Raw genomic sequence first — 18,111 nt, forward strand, 5'->3', positions numbered from 1 at the left:
GGTGGCCTGCATTGTCTAGACAGTAACTAGTCAATTCAGCATGTCAATACCTTTCCTTTAGGTCAGTGTTTCCCAACCTTGGCAACTTGAAAATACAGTAGTATTTGGACTTCAACTCCCAGAGAAGTCCAGATATCTTCACCACCTATAGCAGTGTTTCCCAACCTTGGCAACTTGAAGATACAGTATTTGGACTTCAACTCCCAGAATTCCCCAGCCAGCAAATGCTGGCTGGGGAATTCTGGGAGTTGAAATCCAGATATCTTCAAGTTGCCAAGGTTGGGAAACACTGCTTTAGGTGGTTCCTTATTTGGTGAATATAAAAAGAGGGAGTAGTTTGTAAACACAGCAACAATCTTTAAGTGTGGATTGCAAAAAAAAAAAATTGCTCAAAATAATTTAAGTTTAGAAAGCACACATGTGAATCATGGTACCACATATAGAAAGAAAGGCACCGAAATGATTGCCCAGGTGTCAACCATCTGTCTCACTTACTAAGGGAGTAAAAGATGCAGTCAGCCAGGAGCAAACTGCAGGAGCAGAATTGAAAGGATAACTGTAGGGACCTATAGAGAAGAAGATCCTATGGTCTAGGACAGTGATGGTGAATCTTGTTTTCCTCGGGTGCCGAAACAACATGCACGCACGAGTGCCCACATCCATAATTCAATGCCTGGGGAGGGCAAAAACAGTTTCCCCCACTCCCCAGAGGCCCTCTGGAGGCTGGAAACAGCCTGTTTCCCAACATCTGGTAGGCCCAGTAGGCTCGTGTTTTGCCCTTCCCAGGCTCCAAAGCTTCCCTGGAGCAGGGGGAGGGTAAAAACACCTTCCCCCCCCCCCCCCAGAGGCTCTCTAGAAGCCAAGAACGGCCTCCCAGAGCCTCTGTGCAAGCCAAAAATCCACTGGCCAGCTCACAAATGTGCATTGGATCTGAGCTCGTGCAATGGCTCACATGCCAGCAGATATGGCTCCCCGTGCCACCTGTGACACTCATGCCATAGGTTCTAGGACAAGCAAAGAAATGAAATAAAAATAAAATTAATGATTTGGCTTGTGGATCAATTCTTTTGTGCCGTTAACTTGTTGCTCTTCCCGCTTGCTCCATCTTCCATTGTCCTGCTTTTCTTTTATTGCAATTTTCTTCTATCTAAAGTCTATCTGATGTATTTAACTGCACCAACCATTCTTTTGAGCCAGTAATAGCTGTTATAATCTCTGGAAAGGCATCAGAATTGGGGGCTGGTATTTTTTCATTTCCTGTGCCCCAAATTGAGAATTCCTCAGGGAAAGGAACTGCCTTCTATAAAGTTTCATCAGGGAAAGGCAGCTTGGTATCTTTGTACATTCTCTTTTAAATACTCTCAATTACAGAATCATTTGCCACTGGCCAAACTGACTAAAGTTAATGGGAACTGAAATCCAAAATGTGAAGGCACTATATTGTGTGTATTAGAGTCTGTGGAGAGGGGCGGCATACAAATATAATAATAATAATAATAATAATAATAATAATAATAATAATTTATTAGATTTGTATGCCGCCCTTCTCCACAGACTCAATAAATAAAGAAATAAATAAAGAAATAAATAAAGAAATAAATAAGACTCAAGAAATAAATAAATAAAGAAATAAATAAAATAATGTTACCTAAATAAATAAATATCTATAAGGTAGTCCTCTATTTATGATCATAACTGTGTCCAAGATTTCTGTTGCCAAGCGAAACATTTGTTAAGTAAATTTGCCCCATTTAAAGTCCTTTCTTGTCACAGTTGTTAAATGAATCACTGCAATTGTTAAGTAAATAATAACACAGTTGTTAAACGAATCTGGTTTTCACATTGACCAGGCTTTTTTTTTTCTGGGTAATTTTTTTTTAAAAAAAATTTCTTCTCCAATCACGTGTACAGAAAAAAGAAGATACCATTAATTTTAAGTTATATTACAATATATCATTTTTGCAATTTTGGTATACATAGGTTAACCAATGCTACCTCCTTAACATTTGACATCTGAACAAAAATAATTATTCCAATTCCATATATGATAAGAAAGAAAAAAAGACTGTTAGCCAATACAGTGTTCCCTCGATTTTTGCGGGTTTGAACTTCGCGAAAAGTCTATAGCATGGTTTTTCAAAAATATTAATTAAAAAATACCTTGCGTTTTTCCCCCCCTATACCATGTTTTTTCCTGCCCGATGACATCATATATTATCACCAAACTTTCGTCCACCTTTAATAAATATTTTTTTTAATAAACTTTAATAAAGAAACATGGTGAGTAATAATCTAAAAGGTTGCTAAGGGAATGGGAAATTGCAATTTAGGGGTTTAAAGTGTTAAGGGATGGCTTGTGATACTGTTCATAGCCAAAAATAGTGTATTTACTTCTGCATCTCTACTTCGCGGAAATTCAACTTTCGCGGGCGGTCTTGGAACGCATCCCCCGCGAAAATTGAGGGAACATTGTATACAATTTAGGCTGTTACTATTCTTAATCACATCAAATTATTTAGATCATAATGCTTCAATTTTCTCAAAATCTCCTCCATATCAATTTTCATGCATATTTTAAACCCTCTTCAATAATAAATGCCCTTTAGAATAAAAGAGAAAAAGAAAAAAGGCATATAAGGCTTATAAGACGGTCGCAAAAGATGATCAGGTGACCCCCCCACCTCAGGAGGGGCCGATTCCCATTTTTGGCGCTACCGCCAAATTGTGCTACCGTGTGCACAAATGTTGTTCTCCTGCATGTGCATGCACGCATCCAGTGTGTTTTTGCTTCTGCACATGCACAAGAAGCAAAATCTCACGAGGGGATGCATGCGCAAGAGAGATATCCACGATACTTTTTTGCTTCTGCGCATGCCCAGAAGCAAAAAAACCACCGAAATCTGGCATGAACACAGGTCCCCTCACGAGATTTTGCCTGCTGAGCATGTGCAGAAGCAAAAACACTATGGGATGCATGCACGCACATGCAGGAGAACAGATGTTGCGCACACAGCTATACCGGTCCTCATCTGTAGCAACCCGCTACTGCCCCCCCCAAGACACTGCAACCTTCATGAATATGAGTCAATTGCCAAGCATCTTAATTTTGATCACATGACCATGGGGATGCTGCAAGGATTGTAAGTGTGAAAAATAATCATAAGTCACTGTTTTCCTTTTTTATAACTTTGAAGTCACTAAAAGAGCTGTTGCAAGTGGAGGATCACTTGTAATGGGAATCACAAAGGAATGTGACTGCTTTGCCAGTTAGAGACATTTCAGCCATGATTGTTAATGTCCAAATCTCTTTTCCATTCTAGATCTGAAGTTGACATGGATGAATTCCCAGGTTCCCACCCAGATGGTTTGTTTCAGCGAGGCAGTTGTTGCAGGATGCACCCCAACAGGTTGTTGATAGTTCTATTTAGAAGCATATCACAAGATATGCAAACATAATATACAGTTTGTCAGATTTTCATCTAGCCCTTTCCCATATCCACAACTAAGGAAGTTGAACTTGGCAAGTAGTGGTTGCCAAGAGGCTTTTATTTTGTAGATCTCTTAAAAGCCCAGACATTTAAAAGACAAACAGCTGATCTTTGTTTTAATTCCAGCTATATGGAAAAAATATGTGTATTACAACACTGTAAAGCTGTGACTGACTAAACCAGTGTTTCCCAACCTTGGCAACTTGAAGATATTTGGACTTCAACTCCCAAAATTCCCCAGCCAGCGAATGCTTCCTGCTCCTGGTAAAATACCATGCAGCCCTTCATCTTTTCTCACTTTAAAAAGAAGTTTAAAAAAAGGGTTTCCAGTAATATCCATTCTTGTAACATTCACATAATCCACATGTTTGTCCACCTTTATTTGTGTGCATTTTTCTGCAATATTTCTGTAAAATATTTGCTAAATATTTTACATATATTCTGTAACCAGACCACTTAAGAATCACCAACTTAAACTGTGCTGAAAAACAAATTGGCACCTGGTATGATTTCCAATAATCTTCAGCAGTTATATGTTATAACAGAGATTAGGACTGCGAATGATGGCTGGGGAATTCTGGGAGTTGAAGTCCAAATATCTTCAAGTTGCCAAGGTTGGGAAACACCGGACTAGACCACATCCTTTGAGGAATGGATCCAATGGTCCTCTTTTTAATTTCATCATGATGAACACAATTATTTTTTCTCTAGTGATTACTGTATTTTTTTAAAGTTTTCAAGGACAAGCATGATCTGAACGTACAATGGATTCCAGTAATCACTGGGAAAGTTTTCATAAGCTGTTTAATAAGCAGTGCCTATGAAGCAGTGTGGGCATTGTGATTTTTCCAAACAAAATAAACCCCATTGTTCTCTAAAAGCCTCTGCAGACTGAAGAAAAAAAGCTAGTTGACTAATAATTCAAAGCCAGTGCAGATTGGGAAAAGACTAACACTTAGATTCCACCCATTTCCCCCACCTTGGGTTCTAGGAATGGTTAATATAATGGACAAAAGGATATATAGAGAGGTGTTTTTTTTAAAGTCACAGTTAGCCATATTGCACCTGTCACTGTCCTCACTTCTGTGAAGTCGCAATCATTTGCAGCTCTCACTTCATGAGCTCTGTTCCACACATTCATTCCATATGCAAACATTTCCAATCCAGCTGCATTGCTGTCACTTTCTCCTCACCATCTGCAGATCAAAGACATGTTCAGTTTGGTGTTGTCTATGTGTTGTGAATTTGGAGCTTCAAGGCAACACCTTTCGCCAATTATTGCTGAGCCCAAATTAGCCAGAAGCCATCAATGCTCCCTATATAAACTTGTTCACTGCTGAGTTTATTACCCCTTCTCAGCTTCCTGCTCCTGGTAAAATACCATGCAGCCCTTCATCTTTTCTCACTTTAAAAAGAAGTTTAAAAAAAGGGTTTCCAGTAATATCCATTCTTGTAACATTCACATAATCCACATGTTTGTCCACATTTATTTGTGTGCATTTTTCTGCAATATTTCTGTAAAATATTTGCTAAATATTTTACATATATTCTGTATCCAGACCACTTAAGAATCACTAACTTAAACTGTGCTGAAAAACAAATTGGCATCTGGTACGATTTCCAATAATCTTCACCAGTTATGTGTTATAACAGAGAATAGGACTGCCCCCCACCCTCCTCACCTTTTGTAAGTTATTAAAAACTCATTTTTTCCGCCAGGCATGGGGAAACTAACACCCCCCCCAATTGTCAAGGTTGGTGTATGGTTTGATTGGGTTGTGTGATTATTTTATTTTATTATAAGGGTTTTAAATTGTATTTTTAAAATTAGATTTGTACACTGTTTATGTTGTTGTGAGCCACCCCGAGTCCTCGGAGAGGGGTGGCATTCCAATCTAATAAATTATTATTATTAATTATTATTATTATTATATAGTACATTGTAATAGATCATTGTATGGGGCATTCAGAAAGGAATGATTTAAGTTTCTCTTACTCTTAGGCTGGGGACAAAATGAAGATACAGCGGGAAAAAGATACTGCTGGGCATACTTGTACTGCAAGTAGAGAAAATTCCTCCATCCAAACAAAAGCTAAGAATTTGCAGTTTCTTTGCCAATAATTAACAAATTGAACTAGCTCTCAGGTATGAAACCAAATGTTAAAATTCCAGATGACTTTTTCCAATAGTTTCATGTATCTATTTGAAAAGAATTTGGCAACTGTGACTAATTCTGATCTTGCCACATCTTCATCTACTGTGCCAGTTATAGTTTTTCCTAGACTAGGAGGGATGGGTCATAGTTACTCAGGCCTTAAGCACCTCTTGTTTGAACTGTTGCAATGCACTTTAAATGAGGCTGCCCTTGAAGATTACATGGAAACTTCAATTGATCCACAATGCAGTAGGTCACGAGGTGTCAAGGAACTAGGGTTTCCATGTGATTTCTCTACTGCAAGAGTTCCATTGGTTGTCCTCAAGTTTTCTTCCAGGTGTAATTCAAATGCTAATTGTTACATTTCCATTTGAGATGCTGACCTGACCAACTAGTAATCATATCCACTATGAATCTCAATCATTTGAGATTGTGCTTCCCTGTATGGCCCCCAATCTTCATGTTTGTCAAAAAATTAAAATACAGTGGCACCTCTACTTAAGAACTTAATTCGTTCCATGACCAGGTTCATAAGTAGAAACATTCTTAAGTAGAAGCAATTTTTCCCATAGGAATCAATGTAAAAGCAAATAATGCGTGCAAACCCATTAGGAAAGAAATAAAAGCTTGGAATTTGGGTGGGAGGAGGAGGAGGAAGAAGAAGAGAAGGAGGAGACTCGCTGCTGAAGGAAGAAGGTGAGGAGGGGGGAATCAAAAAAATTCAAAACTTTAAGGCTTAAAAAAAAGAGGGACTCTGAGATGGCGAGGAGGAGCACGCGCCTCTCATTCATCTGGCACGAAGCTGCCTCCCATACACTGTCTGCTGCTGCTGCAACTGTCTGCTGCTGCCTCTTCCTTCCCATGCTGAAGGGCTCCCCTCTCCTCTCGCTCGCTCGCTTTGTAGCCAGCGACTTTACTTCACTGTGGTGACTCCTCGGCTGCCCAGAGTGAAGGGAGAGTTTCTTTTCTCTGGGCGCTGGTAGATGTTTATTCCTTGTCCAAGCGCCCAGAGAAAGGAAAATGCTTTGTTCACTCTGGACTGCCAAAGCCTCCTTAAGCACCACCAAAAGGCTCCTCTGACAGCCCAGATGGCCGGGATTAAAGGGGGAATGGCAGGAAACTGGCCGGGCCTTCGTGCCGCTCTCAAATTTCCTGGGAAATTTTTCCAGGCTCAGGTTCTTAAGTAGAAAATGGTTCTTAAGTAGAGGCAAAAAAATCTTGAACACCCAGTTCTTGTCTAGAAAAATTCTTAAGTAGAGGCGTTTTTAAGTAGAGGTACCACTCTACTGTATGTATACAAATATACATATGGAAGTTCAGTTCCTGTTGGGAGTTTTTGAAATGATGAAAACCTTTTGTGATCTTGTAACTCTGGCAAATGACTACCTGGTGATCTCATTGTTGTTCGGAGATACAGTGTTCCCTCGATTTTCGTGGGGGGATGCGTTCCGAGACCGCCCGCAAAAGTCGAATTTCCGCAAAGTAGAGATGCGGAAGTAAATACACTATTTTTGGCTATGAACAGTATCAAAAGCCTTCTCTTAGCACTTTAAGCCCCTAAATTGCAATTTCCCATTCCCTTAGCAACCATTTAGATTATTACTCACCCTGTTTATTTATTAAAGTTTATTAAAAAATATTTATTAAAGGCAAACAAAAGTTTGGCAATGACATATGACGTCATCGGGCGGGGGGAAAACGTAGTATAGGGAAAAAACCCATGAAGTATTTTTTAATTCATATTTTTCAAAAACCGTGGTATAGACTTTTCGCGAAGTTTGAACCCGTGAAAAGTGAGGGAAAACTGTATTGTCTTTAAATATTTGTTCTTATTCAGTAGAAAATCACACAGGATTCAATTAGTCTTTTCTTCAGCAGAAGGCAGGAGTAATAGATAGGTTCACTGACTTGAGTGAGCTATAAAAATAATGAAGGCAGTATAAATAAAATAAATAAGGGTATACTCTTTAAAATTAGGACAATTCTTAACAGAGAATGAAGTATCACAGTGTTAATATATTCCATCCAAATATCCTCCTTCTCTGAGTCATTCAAAGATCATATAGCCCTTGGCAGATACTTGATAGAGGGGAGATTATAATTACAACAGAACCATCTTAGCATGCCTGATCCTTTGATCTCCCAGATATAGCTAAGAACAACTTTATAGAATAGAATAACAGAGTTGGAGATCTTCTAGTCCCGTGATGGTGAACCTATGGCACACGTACCACAGGTGGCATGCAGAGCTATATCGGAGGGCACATGAGGCCTTGCTCTATGTCAGCTCCAGCACATATGCGGGGGTTGGCCAGTTGATTTTTGGTCTTCTTTTTGGCCATTTTCATTCTCTTCGGGCTTCAGGGAAGCCTCCTGAAGCTGGGGGATGGCAAAAACGGCCAAACGGGCCAACCAGAATTAATTTCTGAACTTCAATTGGGCCGTTTTTCACCGTCCCCAGGTTTCAGGAGCCTGTTGTGAGGCAGGGGCAGTGGGAGGACTGGGAAGTGTGCATGTATGGGAGAAGGCATGTGTATAGGCATGCACACACTAATGTGTGCTCACACAATGTTTTGGCCCGCAAACCAAAAAATATGAACATAGTAAACAATAGTGAAAGCTGTAGTAACAATGCCAACCTGTAGGCTGGCAAAAACATGTTTTGTTGCCATCTTTTAAGTGTTTTTTTTCCTTTCTTTTTTCTTTCTTTCTTTCCTCTCTAGTGTACTGTGTGTATTGATTTATTGTTTTATTTTCTTTGCATTGTATTTGTCTTGTTTTAGTGTAAATAATTAATAAGTAAATAATTAATAAAAATTATTTTAAAAAAACAAAAAAGGTTCGCCATCACTGTTCTTGTCTTAAAGATTTGAATTAAAATGATCACAAATGTTTGTGATCAAAGTGTATGTTCCCAATGTTCTCTGGGAATAGATTTTAGTTTTTGCTGAAGGGTAAATCCGTGGGTGCATTTACCCCATACCTCTGTGTTAGCCCCTTACAAGACAGTCCAGAGAAACACACAACCAGGAATCCAGCTCTACCATTATTATAAGATGCATTTAGTAGAATCTTGCAAGACGGAAATAATTTCTCCCCTCTTTTCTTTTCACTTTCTGGAAAATTAGGGATAATTCCTTCGGAAATGCTTCGTTATGCCTTCCTTCTTTCTGTGGGCTTTTTATATAACAGTTGTACAATCTATGGCTCTTCCTCCTGTCTTTCAAGATCATTCCCACATGCCATTACATTCTCTCCCCACCCCCTTTTCATTCTGGTTTTTGAAAAATGATTTTCTTACCGCCTAAACATGTTTTCACTTTAAAAACATTTTAAGCGATTGCTTTCATGCACAGATTTTTTATCATGCTTCTTAGTCCTATAAAGCTATATTCTTTAATTTTACCTTTTATTATAAAATTACTTCTGCCTTTTACCTGACTTGTTTACACACACACACACACACAGATATCTATATCTCTGTCTGTCCGTCCGTCTGTCTGTCTGTCTCTATCTATCTCTATCTGTCTCCGTCTCTGTCTCTATATCTATCTCAAAATAGCAAGCTTGGTAATATGTACAAAAATGGTCTTATAGTTTTTATGCTTAGCTGTCTTACATATGTTGTTGGAGTTAAGTTAATGGGGTTTGACAATCCCTCGGGAAGTGATACAACATTGCAGCCATGACAATAATGCATGAAAATAATTATTTCTATAATTCTTGTTTTGTAAATAAACTACTTAAACAATATTAATCAATTCCCAAGTGTGTGGAATACATTTGAAGTCCTTGTATTTTTATGTAAGTCAATCACTTTTTTAAAACCACGATGCCAAGATTCCCCCCCCCCTTTAGTGAGCTAATTTAGCATGCAATAGCTAATTAGATTTGTTTTGTGGTTATTGCTCCAGAAATATTGTAAAAGAAATCATAAACAAAGATGCCAGCCATGATTTTCCTTCGATCCTTCATTTATTAAAAATACATTCGATATCTTGAGCCCTGGATCTAGGGTTTTTATGCAGACATATGCATGATGAGACCTGAAGTTTACTCATATTGAAGCCAAAAATGAATTTAATGTTCTAGGCTGCGTGTTTCCAACAAAATCTTTCTCAAGAAGATGACTACTTCATGGATCCAAGATCCCAAATGCATACTGAATCTGTTTAAAACAAAATGGCCTCCAAAAAAGCACCTTTAGGACAACCATGATCTAGATCAGTGTTTCCCAACCTTGGCCACTTGAAGATATCTGGACTTCAACTCCCAGAATTCCGCAGCCAGCATTCGCTGGCTGGGGAATTCTGGGAGTTGAAGTCCAGATATCTTCAAGTGGCCAAGGTTGGGAAACACTGATCTAGATCAGTGGTCCCCAACGTTTTTTCCACCAGGGACCAGTTTCAGCAAGACAATTTTTCTATGGCCCGGTGGGGGCAGAAAGGGGTGTGGTTGGGGGTGGGATTAAGCATGGGGGTGCTGGTCCTCCCTGCCCCTCTTTCCCACCATCACCCTGTTGCTGGCAGAACCTGCCTCCCAAGCCCTCTTGCCCAGCGGGAGCTAAGCGCTGGAGAGAGGGGGTCAGACTGGCCCTCCTGCCTCCCCCCAGCCAAAAACGCAAAAGCGCCCCACCGCAGAAGCCAAAAGAGGCTTGAGCCTCTCAGTCCTTCCCGCCCCTCTGTCCCGTCCATCGTCCTGTGGCCGGCAGAACCTGCCTCCCGAGGCCTCTTGCCCGGCGGGAGGTGAAGCGCTGGAGGGAGGGGGTGGCGGCATGAGGGCCGGTAGCTGCTGACTCCACGGACCGGTGCAACATGCCCCACGGCCCGGTACTGGTCCGCGGCCCGGCGGTTGGGGACCCCTGATCTAGATGACTGAGAGAATCTCCATAGACTTTTAACAAAGTGGAAGGCATCTAAACTAGACTGGGGTAATGGAAGTCTTGAATGGTCTTATCTAACCCCTATCTGCTTTCTACAATGAGAAGAAACCTCAAATTGGGCCCAACAACAGTTTTCTTCCTTTTTATGAAGGGGCAAAAAGCAGGGCAAAAGATTTCTCTCTTTTCCCCTCCCCTAGACTAGAATCAATCCAGTTTAATACATACATGCAATTTATATTAGAGCAAATCACAGGAGAAATTTTCCATTTAGTCTAGACTTTGAAAAATAAACAATGGCATTTTTTTTTTTTGCAAGATATCTGGAAAATTCTAATTTTCAATAAGCTACAAACTTCATTTTGTTTTAACATGATAATTTCTAATTTATGTTTACTGATGTAAAATGCAGAAATATATTGATATGGAAACATGATTATGGATTATGTTAGCAATGCTGGTGTTGTATAGTGTATCCTGTAGTGAAAAATCTTCTCTCTTACATCTTTTGAAATGCATTTTATTTTACTATTTGGTTTTTTATGAGTAATTTTTTAAAGGAAATGTTTCTTTTTGTTTTGCATTTTGGTTAAATACACCTGAATTGGTTAAAAATAAACATTAAAAACATGCAACTATCATAAAGTTCTTTTTATTTTGTAAACTTCTGAAAACAGCATAAATATATATAATTACTGACTGAAAGGAGAAATAGTTGCTATAATCCCTTGCTGCAGGAATAAATAAAAAGTACTTGAGTTAAGCAACTATCTCCTTGTTCTTCACTGATTAAATATGAATTGCAACTACTCAAGTGGCTCCTTTTTATTTTGCAAACTGCTGAAATCTACATAAATGAAGTTTTCTATGGACTGAAAGGGGAAATAGCTGCTATAGTCACTCGGCTACAAGAACGTGTGAAAATCACTTGAATCAAGCAGACTAATACTGCAATTACAGTATCTTTTTGTTCTTCTGGTGAGTCTCCTTGCAGTATAAAATTAATAAAGGGCCTTTTATTATTTATTTCTTTCCCTTCCCACACAACAGGTGTCCAGAAAAGAAATTAATAACTTATGATCTGTATCATTTCTGTCCCATCTGAATAACTTGAGGTACCTTGAAGAGGTGGAATCTTTAGAAGGCAAAAAACGTAATATAAATCCATTGAATAGGGAAGTATAAGAGGCAGGCACAGACTGAATCAACTATCAATTAGAAAGATTGGATATGTTTTCTTAAGCCCTGAGGCCTCACTGATTGTACCTCTCTTCTTGCTTTTTCCCCTTCTCAAGAGTGCTTTGGGTATTAAGGCTCAGAATCCTGTATCAGCAGATATCGTTGTAATCCTTGCACTAATCTCCACACACAAGCTCCCTTCTCTGTCTCCTGTTTTAGTTCTGTCTGCTCCTTGAAACTACATCACCCTGTGCCCTAAAGGGAGCTTGAAGTATCTTGGTGGTAGCTGGCAGAGGAGGTGAGATCAAAGTGCTCACTCTCTCAGGAGCTGCCAGACACCCTCAATGAACCCTGTTATTTTTGTAGGAATTATCCTGCTCAGCAATTAAGGATCTATTTCCCAACTCTTTCCACTCATAAAGTTAACATATGGGGGAGTCAATGCAATCTCATTTCACTCCAATTTTCTGGGCACATTTAACATTCAGGGGAATTACAAAACTAGAAAACAGGCTCCTGTTTTTCACCCACTCAGAATATACCCAAGAAAGATCAGGGACTTTTTTGATCCAAAAAAGCTGACTTCCTTCACATTTTGGTTTCTGTTTATTGCCTTGAAAAGGCACAGTTCTTCCTGGGAACTGAGACAGGTTTTTTTTTAAGTCCTCTGTTTTATCCAGTACAACAACATAAATCTTTAGGATGGATGGGCAAACTGTACCTTTCCATAAACCTTTGCCTGTAGAGATCCTTTCAATTGTTAATGTGCAAAAAGGAAAACTGTTGAAACTTTGAAGAGGGATCCATTTTGGGTTTTGACCAGGCCTGATAAAGTTCCTTGTCTGGGACTTTGCCAGTTCTTGAATATAACATCTGTTCTGTTGGGCTCTCTGGTATAATCCTCCCAAAAATTCACAGGTACAAATTTCAGACACACACACATTTGAAAATTCAAAACAATGTTCTTTATAATGAAAATTCACTTAAACCAAGCCCTCTTTTGGTATAGCAAAGAGCACTCATCTCCAAACAAACTGGTAATTTGTACAAGTCCCTTATCAGTTCTGTGATACTCAGCTTGCAGCTGTGAGGTAATTCACAGTCCTTCTTCTTTCACAAAGTGAAACACACTTTGCTCTGGTTTAGTTTCAAAGCAGGGAAAAATCAGCACACAAAAGGTCAAAGTCAGTAAAGCAGTCACGAAACACAATGATCAGATAATCCTCCACAATGGCCAAACCCACAGGCTGCTATTTATAGCAGCCTCACTAATTACCACAGCCCCACTACTCAGGTGGCCTCATTTTCTTTGATAATAATCTCTCAGTTGTTGTAGCCTATGCATCGCTCTCCGCATGCGTGGCTGTATCATTAACTCTTGTTCTGAATCCAAGGAGGAGTTAGATAATTGATCTCCTTCTGAGCTGTCTGCCACACTCTCCTCCTCCCTGTCACTCATGTCTTCTTGGTCAGGGGAGCCTTCATCAGCAGATTCCACCGGGGGAAGGGGGGGGGGGCAAAACAGGCCTGCAGCAAGTGGATGTCTCCCCCACATCCACAGTCCTTGGGGCAGGAGCTGGGCGAGAGCTAACCACAACAGCATCCATCATACCAATGACTAATCGAGTTGCTAATCTTAAAAAAAGAGAGAAGAAAACAAGAAACAAAAAAGTTCATCTTCCCTATGTTTTGACACTGTAGTGGAGTATTGCACTGGATGCCTATTGATCCATGCAAACAAATATTTACTACATTTCTTAAAAATATTTGCACATCAATAGTACATTCATCTATGTCATAATATTATTATCATGCTCTGTATATTCTTGCAGAAAAACACAGATAGCAAAAAGTTGGCATGGCTTCCTCCTTTCTTTAATTTGACGCAAAGGAAGATTGTGCAAAGTAAACAAGAAAGTAGTCATCCAGGCCTATCCCCAGAACTGTTTTTACTGGTTGAGTGCATCGGGTTGTTTATCTAGGATGGAATGTAGAAACGAATCTGTTTTCCTTTGGAAAGGTCCATTCTAACCGATGCGGACTCTACATTTGAATGAGAGGTGTGGGGAATCTAACTTATCGAATTAACCATTCATGTGTAACCTCGCTCTTGGTGCTTTGGAGAATGTGAGCATGTGAAGCTTTCTTCAGTTCAGCAATATCAAGCTACCCCCTTATGTAAGTTGAACGGGACCAGCTATTTATGATAAAAGCCTGAAATACTGGACTTTTTCCACACCTCTGCTTTTAAGCATCGGAAAAATAACCGACAGAAAGGCATCTCTCTCCCCCCTCTCTCTCCCTACCTAAAAGAACAGGCCTGGCAGATGTTAGCTGAAGCACCGTTTCCAAGGGTAACCACAAAGGCCACAGATACCCGCTTCCAGCCAGCAGGGCTAAGTTGTTGTCTTTTCGCTCCTCGGCCTTCTCGTGCAGCGGGCCTGGTATGAAGCAAGGGAACAAAACCAAGCCAAGTGGTGGACTCGGAACGACTGTCCTCTTTCCCAGGTGCCAGAGTGAAAAATTGCCAGTGTTAAAGGGCATAAACGAACCCCGGCCTGCTAGAATCTTGACACCCATCAAATGTCATTTATTTTATTTTATTTATTTATATGTTTTGTCAAGTACACATTAGAGGTATGTAAAGCTATAATAATATTTGTATACAAGCTACTAGTAAAAAGAAAAATAAGAAAAACATTAGATATAATAATGTTCATATACAGTACATGATACTAGTAAAAAAATATAAAGAAACATTAAAGGACAGGGGACGGAAGGCACGCTGGTGCACTTATGCACAACCCTTACTGACCTCTTAGGAATCGGGAGAAGTCAACAGTGGATAGTCTAAGGGTAAAGTTTTGGGGGTTAGGAAAGCCAGCACTGAAAAGGGTTTTCTGCAGGTGATGCCAATGCTTACCTTTTATCCTTTGAAGGCCCCTTTTGGAGCCAAGGAAGAGTTCACCTACCTTTCTCTTTCAGTGTCAAGTAAATTACCTATCTTGATGTTTATGGAGCAGACGCTGTTGGCGTATGATCTCCAGCAGTGTTTCTCAACCTTGGCAACTTGGAGATATCTGGACTTCAACTCCCAGAATTCCCCAGCCAGCATTTGCTGGCTGGGGAATTCTGGGAGTTGAAGTCCAGATATCTCCAAGTTGCCAAGGTTGGGAAACACTGGTCTACAGTACAGCCTGACAGATGGTCACTTCAACAAAGGGGAGAAGGAATGAATAGAAGCTAAGGAGATGTGGAAATTTTTATTAACAAAAATCTAAAAATATATCTTGGCTTGTTTGTTTGACAAGAAAAACAGGAGGAATATTATTTATTTCATTTATTTATTGGATTTGTATGCCACCCCTCTCCGAAGACTCGGGGCGGCTCACAACAATAATAAAAACAATATTCCAGCGAAAACAAATCTAATATTAAAAAGCACATAAAACCCTATCATATTTTAAAAAGCAAACAACATATACATACCCAAACATAAATATATATATAAAAAAATATATGCTTGATGATTAAATAACGTTCTTGAGTAGCACAGAAGGAAATGATGTGAAGCATTTAGGAATGGGAAGAATCAGTGTTTAATTCTAATCTACTATAAATCGAGTTCCCAAATCAGATTGCAAAACTCCAGACCGAGTAGTTTCAGTTTCTGGGGCTTCTTTATTCGTGTTTCTCCTGCGGTTTGGATTGTACGGTAGCACAAGTACTGTATATGATCAGAGACTTAGACAAAGACGTAAATGTTAAAGCACAAAATGCACAGCGCCCCTTGGAGAAAGAACACAACTTCTCAGTTGCTGCAAGGAGCGGAGATGTACGACCGAGCTTGTGTTTGCGGAAGACTCTACAGATCTTGCACCCCACCCCCGCAGGGTGGAAACAAAACTGCTGGGCTGACAAGCTGTTGATGGATGGAGCCTTGCCCAACCCAACCCTGCAGGGTTGCCTGTTGCATCAGGCACCTCCTCTCTCCAGAGACGGCCTGCAACAGAAACAGGAAAGGGGAAAAAAATATCGTGTTTCGCTCTTAGCAAACACCAAGTCAACTCAGCCGCATCATCTTGGCAACAGTTATATGATTGGTTGGTAGGCAGAAACCAGTGGGCCAATTAGGGCTTCAGCACTTAAAACGGAAAAGCGTGAGTTCGTTCTTTCTCCCCCCCCCCCTCCAGGGCTATGGAAGGGGGAAGGGGCCTTTCAGATTCAGCCTGATGGTCTGCTTAGGGAGGGGTGATTGGCAGCTGCTTCTTGTCGAGACATATTTTCCCACCTCTGCCCCACTTTTCCTAAGGCCCGGTCTTGTTTCACTGAGCTATGCACGAAAGGCTCTTCCCCTCCTTTCTTTCCCACCCTTCTAAACTTCGCTGAGGCAGCTAGATTGAACCTTGGTGAGTGTAGCTCCAGCCAGCCTGGGATCAAGCATTTACTTCCATTCCAATCAATTTTTTAAAACATACTTTTCTAAATTTCTGCAAAGGCTATCATAAAAAAATGAGAAAAAAGGAATTGAGAAGGGAAGGGGAATAGTCAATAAGGAAAAAAGAACTTTCTTTGATACAGTTGCAGATATAAAATATATTAACTTTTTGATCCAAAACTCAATACTAACAATATTTCTATAATAATAAACAATTAAGTAAGTAATTCTAATCCTTATAATTCTGCAATTAATACAACATTTTTACTGTTCCCAACAAAAAGAGATTTCCAAATATAAACAAAGCTAGACAAAGCTTATTCTTTAACCAATTTAATCTTCTTGGTCAATTCCATTAATTTCACCAGGGATTCTTCCATTGCGGAAATCTTTAAGCCTTTGTCCATACAACAGTCTTACTGTCATTACCATATGTAAAACAAAACCTCATGTTTTTTTCTCTATCAAACCAAAAAGAATGGATTCAATTATTTTAAGAATTTTCTAAATTAAAGTACATATTTTATCCCAGTAACTCAGTCTTGTTTCAATCATTTTTGTTTGTTTGCCTTTCAGACAAAACAAACTCACACAACGGCATTGGAATGTTAGTGAGTATGGATCACGCAGAATGGAGAAATTAGTTTGGAAAACTAAAGTCTCAAAGCAGATACAATTAAGATTGTTGGGAATAGATAGATTTTCTCAAGGCAGTTTAAAGAAATATGTAATCCCAGAGGACTTTTTTCTAAATAAACTCAAACACATTATTAAACAGTATGTTTGTGAGCAGTTCAAAACCCATGCTCTAATTTACAAAAACCAGAACGAGTTTTGGACAAAAAAATTATCCCAGCTGCCCATATACAGAGCTATTAGGTTAATATAGCATAGGAATATCTTAACCCTGCTGTTCTGTTCGGGTCGTATGTGACCCGAAGCCAAGTTTGAGTCCCTGTAAAAATTTTTCCCTGCATATCTGAAACTTGAAATTTCATGACTTTTCATCATTTCAGGGGTTCTCTCTATGAGAATTTTTTTTGGGGGGTGGGGGGCTTAGTTTTTGCTGAGCAAAAAAAGTTCCTAATGTTATGTTCGGGTCACATACGACCCGGACCGAAAACACTTCATTTGAAGTGCTTATGTTTGGTCAATTTGAAAACTTTTTTCACTTGGAAAGTAGTCTGAACATTTCTGCACACAATGATATGAAAATTGAAATGAAAAAATTAATCCTTATTGGTTTATTTTGCACATAAATGTGCCCCCCCCCCGTTTTTGTGATTTTTTTTCAATTTATGGATAGTTTTGCTTGCAAAATCCATTCTATTTTACTGGAGTTGGTGTGGGATTGGTAGCTTGAACATTTCTGAATATAAGAAAAATATAAAGGAACTGAAAAAAATGATTCTTACTGGTTTTTTAACATCAGAAATAAGGCCTCCCCCCCCCCTCGGCTGCTTGCAATCATTTTCACTTTTTATTTTTTTATGCTCCAAATCCGAAATATTCTTTAAAATCTTAGGCATTCATTTACTCAATTTAACAATTCTGGTCATCAAAAAATATTTTTGGGGTTGTGGCTAATTGTTTTCTGGGCAAAAAAAAATCATAACTTCAAATCTGTTTCTGTTCGTATATGACAGGACCAAAAATATTTTTTTTAGGTACTTGAATTTAATCTTTTTGAAAACTTTTTCAACTGGAAAACTAGTTTGAACATTTATGAACATAATGATATGAAAATTGAACTGGAAAAATTGAGACTTATATTTTTATTTTGATCAAAAAGCCCCTCCCCCCATCCTTTCTGAATTTCGTGTCAATTTATATTTTTTAAGGCTACAAATCCCTAAGGAATTTTCCCCCAAAAGGTTTGATATACTAAATTGAACATTTCTGAACATGAGAAAAATATAAATGAACTGAAAAAAATGGTTCTTATTGGTTTATTTTTGCCACAAAAGGGCC

General features: G+C 39.2%; 1 long non-coding RNA gene across 1 annotated transcript; it reads left to right on the forward strand.

The window, feature by feature from the left end:
* The first annotated feature begins 3,320 nt into the window (after positions 1 to 3,320).
* Positions 3,321 to 8,482, forward strand: LOC139163975 (uncharacterized). Its single transcript, XR_011558548.1, has 3 exons — positions 3,321 to 3,407; positions 5,491 to 5,634; positions 8,368 to 8,482. It is a non-coding gene; the product is annotated as an uncharacterized lncRNA (long non-coding RNA).
* Positions 8,483 to 18,111: the final 9,629 nt, after the last annotated feature.

Source organism: Erythrolamprus reginae, chromosome 3 (genome assembly GCF_031021105.1).
Source record: "Erythrolamprus reginae isolate rEryReg1 chromosome 3, rEryReg1.hap1, whole genome shotgun sequence".
Classification (NCBI taxonomy): Eukaryota; Metazoa; Chordata; class Lepidosauria; order Squamata; family Dipsadidae; genus Erythrolamprus; species Erythrolamprus reginae.